A 9,237-nucleotide genomic window follows, 5' to 3' on the forward strand; every position below is an offset into this window, starting at 1 on the left:
AGGCCATGTTCTTTATTTTCTATAATTAAATTAAACTACTTTATGAAACCCAATTTCACTGATGGAGGAAGAGCAACGTGCATTTAAATTTGCTGATTAAACCTAATTCACATTTCCTTGCTTAAAACACTCTCTTTCATGGAAATTTTCAGTCAATTCAAAATATACCTTCCCATGAGGGCATTTTTCTTTTCCTCCTCCTTTTTCCTAAGATGGAGTCTGCATTCAAAGTAAGCTTTTCAAAGCATCATAGCAAGAAGCAGGACCTCTATATTTTATTTAACCTTGAAAAGACCATCGAGCAATTTTTCCTTTGCTTGGGAACTGTGCTTTTCATAGTGTTGTCTCTACCTACAACGTTCTTCTATTTAGCTGCAAGATTTCTTGTGATTTTTCTCCTTTGAAATGTATCTGGTTTTTTAAATATTACTACAAAGGTAATGGCTACAAGAGGCATCATGTTGTAGATTCATTTACATCTCCTCAATTGCAAGTTTCATATTTTAAACAAACATCTTATCTATATCTCTCTCTTAATCTTATCTCTTTTAATTTGGTTTTTCTGTGCATTTTCTAGCTGTGTTTGTCATGATGTTCCCACCTTCTTTGCTGCCAGTGTCAATGCCAGGGTCAGATTGCTCTAAACTTTCCTTATTACCATGAATATTTACATTGGCTTTAAGCATCCTATTTTTGTCCACTGCTCTATGTTCCTGAAACTGCCCAATGGGTTCTCCTTGCCTATTGCCCAGACAAAGCCAATTTATCAAGACAGGGGAATTGCAATAGAGAAAGAGTTTAATTCATGAAGAGCTAGCTGTGTGAGAGACTGGAGTTTTATTATTACTCAAATCAGTCTCCCAGAGAACTCAGGGACTGGCATTTTTAAGGATAATTTGGTAGGTAGCAGGCCAGTGAGTCTGGAGCACTGATTGGTTGGTTCAGAGATGAACTGATAGGGAGTTGAAGCTGTCCTTTTATGCTGACTCAGGTCCTCGGTGAAGGCCACAGGACTGTTTGTCAGGTCTCGGTGGGGACATCCCACTGTCAGAAATGCAAAAACCTGAAAAGACATCTCAAAGGTCAATCTTAGGTTCTGCAATAGTCGTGTTATCTTCAAGAGTAATTGGGGAAGTTGCATATCTTATGACCTCCAGAACAATGGCTGGTAATTATTTAGAATTCAAGCTCCTCTCATCCTTTCTTGGTAGCCTTTCATTAGTTTTACAAGAACAGTTTAATTTGGGGGAAAGGCCATTATTTAAACTATAAACTTAATTTCTCCCAAAGTTAGCTTTGCCCATGCCCAGGAATGAACAAAGATTAGCCAACCTGTGAGTTAGAGACAAGATGGAATCAGCCATGTCAGATTTCTCTCACTGTCATAATTTCCTGTTATAATTTTTGCAAAGGTGGTTTCATTCCCAATTGTTTTTATAATTTTCCATTATTACACATTTAAAATGTAAACGGACTGACAGAAAAATTATCTAAAACTTCCAAACAGTATCACTACTTCCATATTGTCAGAGAATACTGCAGGAAGTAGAGCCAAGCATACCAGTAAATCACATGTTTACAGACTAATCTTCCTTTGGCTGTAGTTCTAGAAGAAAGTTGATCAGATATGTGGACTGTTTGTGTATTTGTGTAGCAAACATTTTCAAAAAATAGTGGTAGTGACTAATAAACTGGTAAACGTGTGTTTCTCAAAAAAAAAACAAAAACAAAACAAAACAAACAAAAAAAAACCTAACTCTTGGTGAACCTTCCAGGACTCATGGAGGAGGCTCATTTTTCAGTTAACCTGTCTCATAGACTAGAATCTGCTCTATGTGGACCTGCAACATTAACCAATGTAGTAGACACTGTCAGGCTGGAGCCAAGGAAGGGCTTTTTGCCACAGCTTTTTCAGCTGTCAGGTCCTTCAGGGTCAGGCACAACTGCAAAGAGCCTCCTTGTCTAGGTCAATGCCCTTCCCAAGAAGGTCCACCTCCAATGACTGATACATGGAGGCTGGGTCATTTCAACCCCATGCAGAGCCACACTGACAGAGTATCTTTAGTTCCAAGTTTCTCCATGGAGTCTGCAGAGGCTATCACAGGGCCTGCTTTGACGCTTGGCTTCTCTCTCAGCTCAATCCTGCATCCTTTCCCTTCTTTCCACAGTAAACTTCCTACATACTAATCTCAGTCTTGGTGGCTGATTTCTGGAGAACTCAATCTGCTGCCACATAATCTCACTTTCCTGCAATATTAGTCCTGTTTCTTACAGTACTGATACCATAACAAACAATTATCTGATTTTCTAGTCATTCACTAAGCATAAAATATTACATAAACCATCTAACCTAGTGGTTCTAAATGAACCACTGGAGAGATTTTTTTTTTTTTAATATTAGGATCCAGACCAATTAACTGTGGGAATAGGCCCTAGGAATCTGTATTTTTTAAGAGCTTTCCATGGGGTTCTAAAGTGTAGCCAGGATTGAGAACACTCAATGCTTTCAGGAAAAAACATACAACTAACCAAGGGGGGAGAAAAGGATTCTGCTGCATTTGCCTGTGCTTACGTATGCTAAAACATGTTCCCACCACCTAATATGCTAGCCGATTTGCACACACACCCATCACCTCTGCTTTTGCTCATGTTCCAGTGGGTGAACTATTCGTGCTTCTGGTCAAGGCCAGCTTCTCCCTCTGTGCAATGGATCCCATCTTCTCAAGGACCTCTCTCTAGACAATGTCCCCTTCTGTTCTGCACCATTACTTTTTCTTTCTCCACTGTATTGTTTCATTAACACGCAGACAGCCAGAGATGTCTCCATTCTTTACAAAAAGAAGAATCTCAACCCCACATTCTTCTCCAGCTACTTCCAGTCTTCCAGCTACTGAGTTATGCCTCTGCTCCTTTTTCAGGCAAATGTCTTCAAAAAGTTAATTGTATATGCTTTCACCATTTCCTCACCTTCCATTCTTTCTTGAGCCTACGTTAATCAGGCCTTTATCCCAACCCTCCAACCAAAGATGCTTTTATCAAGGGTGCAGTGGTATCGACATTGCCAGACTTAGTCCGCATATTGCTAAATCTGTCACAAGCCTTTGACACAGTCCATCACTTCCTCCTTGGACACCGTCTCAAGTGTCTGGTGTCCTGAATAGCACACACCCTCTTGAGATTCTCCTCCTGCTCTAATGGTCCCAGTTCTCCTTGCTGGCTCCTCATCTTCCCAGTCACTACACATCACTTTGCTGAATGAGGGGATTATCCCAGTTTTATGGCTTTAAATATTATCTCAATGCCTGAGATACTCAAATGTATATTCCCAATGCAGACTGTTCCCTGAATTCCAAGCTTATTTACCCCAACTATCTCTTTCAATCTCCGCTTGGATATATAATTATCATGTCACACTTAGATCATGCCAGTTCTTCTCAGTCTCAGTAAATAACAACACCAACCTACTCGCTCTTGCCAATATCTTTTTTTTTTTTTTCTTTTTTCTTTTTTGAGTCAGGGTCTCACTCTGTCACTCAGGCTAGAGTGCAGTGGTGCGATCATGTCTCACTACAGCCTCACTACAGGACTCAGGTGATCCTCCCACTTCACACTCCCGAGTAGCTAGGACTACAGGCACATGCCACCATACTCGGCTAATTTTAGTATTTTTTTTGTAGAGACAGGGTTTTGTCAGGTTGCCCAGGCTGGTTTTGAACTCCTGAGTTCAAGTCATCCACCCACCTCGGCCTCCCTAAGTGCTGGGATTATAGGCATGAGTCACTGTGCTTGGCTCCAAAATCTTTAAAGCCTTTCTAAACTGTTCTCTTTGATTTCATGCCACAAAATTTGTTAGCTCCACCTTTAAAATATATTTAGATTAAGACCTCTTTTCATCACCACCCTGCTGTCACCCTAACTAAGCAACCATCATCTCTCAAAATAAATCCTAATGTCCTTTGGGCTTTCTAGGCCTACTCTTTATACAGGCTACCTGTCCAGGTGAATCTCTTCCAGCTCTCCTCCATGAATTTCTGTCTCACAGAATGCATGTACCACTGCACTTTGTAATGTCAATCTCTCCCACCAGACAATGATTAGATTCTTAGTTGTCTCTTTATCACCATTCACAGTGCACTGACTGAGCACAAATTTAAGGTTTCAATAAATGGTAAGTGAATGAATAATGAATGAATGAATGCTACAATATTACTATAATAGATAAAGAGATATATTGACCTGCTTGACAGAAAACTCGTGGCTATTATTAGCTACATTCTCTGTGCATGCTAACTGGAAAGAATTTCACACTTGCTTTAATGTATTCATTTTTCTCCTGGATTCAGTTGGTAAAATTAAATTGTCTTTCTTCTTTTCAGAGACTGATTAATTTAAACAAAAGGGCATGTGTAGTGACCCTCACAGCACACTGACCAACTTAGTCGACTCCAATAATTCAACATATACAAAGAAAGCCTGTTAAAACAAGACAGGAGTTAATGAAGCCAACAAAATTAGTTCTAAAAGTTTAGAAGGTCCCTAATAATCTATATATTGTTAAATTATTTCAAAATTGTTTATAAAGAGATTATGTAGCTGTTACATATTCCTGGATAACTTTAGTTGGCAGAATATAATCTCTCAAAAGTTTTGGCCATTTTTGTTTTTTATGTAATTCTATTTGATATTAGTTCAGAGAGGCCCAAAATTAAAATTAATGTGTATTTCCCTAATGAGAGTGACTTCATGATTTGCATTCACATTAATTTTCAACAGCCTTACTTAAAATTGTTTTGAATTAGAGTTTTGTAATTAGGACTTAACATTTAAATCATATTCAGGAGACTGTGCATATGGTTAAACAGACTGCCAGAATAAATTATGAGCTAACAAAATAGTAACCTATTACTTAAAGGCATTTGGTAAGTCATATTATATTTATCCTTTTACATCTTCTTACGAAAATATTCTCTTAGGTTTCTTAGCCACAGTTCATCCCTCTCATTTGACCCACACTTGCTCACAGTGATGTCACCTTCACCATTCCATCCCAGACCTTCAAACCTTTGTGAAATCCTGTGAGCCAATGACACAAGGGGGAAATTCAGTAAAATACTAACACATTTATGTTCCTGCCAACCTGAGGTCTGATCTCTTTTCCCCAAATCATAGCGTAGCCTCCAATAATTCATTTCCCAATTTAAAATATCACCTTCCCACAATTCTATTTAGAAATTGGCAAAAACTATAAGATTAGGTTTCTTGCCTGACAACCCTCCCATGTTCCATTCATGCCCAGCTTTTTATATCCTAGCATTGTCTGTTTACCTCTACTGCAAGATTTCACAGCCTCAACACTCCTGATATTTGGGGCCTGGTGATTGTTTGTTGTGGGGGGCTGTTGTATGCATCATAGGATGTTAGTATCCCTGAGTTGTGCCCACCAGAAATGCCAATAACAACTCCTCCCACCCCCACCCTAGTTGTAACAACCAAAAATGTTTTCAGATGGAATCAAATGTCTTCTGGGGATATAGGGGGAAGGACAAATTGCCCCAGTTGAGAACTACAGCTCTGTGATGACTGAAGTTAAAGGTTTTTCCAAATGACACAATTAGGATTCACATTCAAAGATCACTGGGATTCAAATCCACATCATCTTAATCCACAATGCATTGTCTTTCCCATAAAATGGAAATCTTGTACTAGATAGATGCCAATTTAGTCATGGCATGCTGCTGAAGATCATGAGTGTAATGACATGTGATAGTTAACTGTATGTGTCAATTTGGAGGGTGTTTTTGGATGAGATTAACATTTAAATCAGTAAACTTTAAGTAGATCGCCTTCTATAACGTGGGTGGGCCTCATTCAATCAGTTGAAAGCCTAAGAAGAACAAAAAGATTGGCCACCCCCTCAAGAAAGAAATTCTAGCAGACTCTCTTGAGATGGAAATGCACCATCAGCTCTTCTGGGTCTAAAGTCTTCTGGCCCACACTGAAGATTGTGGACTTACCAACCTCCATAATTGTATGCACCAATTCTTATAATATATAATGTATATACATACTATTGATTCAGTGTCTCTAGAGAATCCTAATGAATACATGGCATAATAGAAATAACAATATGTATGTTTTCTTGCCCTTCACACGCTCTTCCCCGAGTCAGCAGAGTCACCCGCATTGCCTTGAGAAGGGAAAGCAATATTTATTTTTGACTCCTGAATATTGTCAAAGAATCAAAAGGGAAGGTTTAAGGGAAGTAACACCCAGAGTATCTATGATAACAGAAAAATTATAAAGAAAGTAGAGAAGGTGAGAGGCGTGGGGCAAGAGACAATGGTCTGGTCCTGGTGGATCCCATGAAAAGGTGCAGAACTAATACCGAGAGCCCAAAGAACACTTGGGGGATGGTCAGTGCTTGGGAGCCAGGCCAAGGCCTGGAGGAGACCAAGTGAGGGAGCACCTTGCATCACCTGGATGATGGAGAACCACACTGACTGCAATCTGGTAATTACAGTGTGGCCATCAGCTGCCCATGTGTTGCCTGTGAATTGTGCTGCAAGACTTTTCAGAGGCCCACTCAAACTGCTCAATGTAGAAGGAACCCCTCTTTATCAATGGCCAGGGCACTTATAAGCCTCTTTGCAAACAGAGATTTGGGTTCCTGGGTACTCAGAGAAAAGGAAGGGAAAGTTGCTGCTTCGGTGAAATCAGGAATGTTCATGCTGTGCCTCCTCATGCTGAGAATGACATCTAGTGATAAAGAAAGGTCATGAGATGGGAAGTATAGTCTTTACTACGTTGAGTAGAGCAGAAAATGCTGCAAAGCTAAATATAACACAGAGATACAGGGTCACCTTTAGTGTGGCTTTTTAAGTTCTGAGAAATCAAACTTTCCTATAGCTGCTTTGTTTTAAGTCATAAATAGCTTTTCTGATTGTGTGCTCTTTTTCAAAAGAATAGAGCTCCACTTACATGCAGATAACATGCCTATATTATGACATCTACAGGTGTTGGGAGCAAGCCCCCAAAATCTGGTCATAAACTGGCCCCAAAACTGGCCATAAACAAAATCTCTGCAGCACTGTGACACGTTCATAATGGCCCTAACGCCTAAGCTGGAAGGTTGTGGGTTTACAGGAATGAGGGCAAGGAACATCTGGCCTGCCCAGGGTGGTAAACCGCTTAAAGGCATTCGTAAGCCACAAACAATAGCATGAGCGATCTATGTCTTAAGGGAGTGTTCCTGCTGCAGTTAACTAGCCCAACCTATTCTTTTAATTTGGCCCATCCCTTGGTTTCCCATAAGGGATACTTTTAGTTAATTTATTATCTATAGAAACAATGCTAATGACTGGTTTGCTGTTAATAAATATGTGGGTAAATCTCTGTTCGGGGCTCTCAGCTCTGAAGGCTGTGAGACCCCTGATTTCCCACTTCATGCCTCTCTATTTCTGTGTATGTGTCTTTAATACCATTAACACTGCTGGGTTAGGGTCTCCCCAACCGAGCTGGTCTTGGCAATAGGTTCTTAGCTTATTTGTATAAATAAAATTATTTCAGCTGGGTGTGGTGGCTCACGCCCATAATCCCAGCACTTTGCGGGGCTGAGGCGGAAGGATCACCTGAAGACCGGAGGTTGAGACCAGCCTGGCTAACATGACGAAACCCCATCTCTACTAAAAATACAAAAAATTAGCATGGCTGTGTAATCCCAGCTATTCGGGGGACTGAGACAGAAGAATCATTTAAACCCAGGGGGTGGAGTTTGCAGTGAGCTGAGATCACGCCACTGTACTCCAGCCTGGGCAACAGAGTGAGACTCTGTCTCAAAAAAAAATTTTTTTAATTATTTGTATCAATAATATATCATATGAAGTGCTCCCTTAGACAGCATATATACTAAAATTGGAACAATACAGAGAAGATTAGCATGGCCCCTGAGCAAGGATGACATGCAAATTCATGAAGCATTCCAAAAACATTTTTTTAACAATAATAATAATATATCACATGAAAATGGCTAAACATAATTCACCAATTTTGAATTATGTGTTTGGAATAATCTGACTTAAAATATAGGTTAATCTACCCTACGAGCAGACCCAGAAATTCCACTCATAAGAATGTACCCATGAGAAATGTGTATATGTGTCCACCAAAAGACATGTACAAGAAAGCACATGGCAGCTGTACTCATTAAAGCTCAAGACTGGAAACAACCCAAATAACCATCAGTGAGAGACTGAATAAACAAATATAGGTTTAGGCATACAACAGAATGCTATACAGTGCTTTAAAAGGAATGAGCTGTTTATACAACATGAGTGAATTTCAAAAACAGTGTGTTGAGTGAAGGAAGCCAGACATAAAAGTACACACTGCATGATTCCATTTACATGAATTTCAACAACAGACATGACTAATCAATGATGGTGTAAGTTAGAAGAGTGGATGACTCTGAATGCGGCAAGTATTGACTAGAAAAAGGCATTAAGCTTGCAGGAACATCTACTAAAGTGATGAAAATATTCTATATCTCAATCTGGATGGTGGTTCTCAGGTATTTACATATGAAAACTTCATCAAGCTATATACTTAATAATAGCACATATACTGAATGTATGTAATATCTTGGGTTTAAGTTATATAGAGAGACAAAGAGCTGTGCACAAAATTCACCTTAAGGAGCATCAAGGGAATAAAAAATAAAGGCAGTCATGCCCTGGTCTAAAGTATATGAAACTGAGGTACTTGCTGATTTAAAGAGTCATGTTACTACATGTTCACATGACGTTATCAGAAAAAAATATTCAAATACAGAGGCTAAATGGAAAATCATAAAGTTAGTTCTTTGAAACAGCTATTTGCTGTCCAGCTACCTCTCACATAGCGTATTAATTTTCTTTTTTCTTTTTTATTTGAGATGGTGTTTCGCTTTTTTTGCCCAGGCTGGAGTGCAATGGCGTGATCTCGGCTCATTGAAACCTCCACCTCCTGGGTTTAAGTGACTTTCCTGCCCCAGCCTCCCCAGCAGCCAAGATCACAGACATGTGCCACCACGCCCAGTTAATTTTGTATTTTTAGTAGAGACGGGGTTTCTCCATGTTGGTCAGGGTGATGTCGAACTCCCTACCTCAGGTGATCCGCCCATGTCAACCTCCTAAAGTGCTGGGATTACAGGCATGAGCCACCGCGCCCAGCCATATTAATTTTCTACGGCCATCATAACAG

General features: G+C 39.7%; 1 pseudogene; it reads left to right on the forward strand.

Annotated features, from left to right (window-relative positions):
* The first annotated feature begins 7,881 nt into the window (after window positions 1-7,881).
* On the forward strand, window positions 7,882-7,994 carry LOC112424358 (U6 spliceosomal RNA; annotated as a pseudogene).
* Window positions 7,995-9,237: the final 1,243 nt, after the last annotated feature.

The sequence above is a fragment of the Macaca nemestrina genome, chromosome 11, assembly GCF_043159975.1.
Source record: "Macaca nemestrina isolate mMacNem1 chromosome 11, mMacNem.hap1, whole genome shotgun sequence".
Classification (NCBI taxonomy): Eukaryota; Metazoa; Chordata; class Mammalia; order Primates; family Cercopithecidae; genus Macaca; species Macaca nemestrina.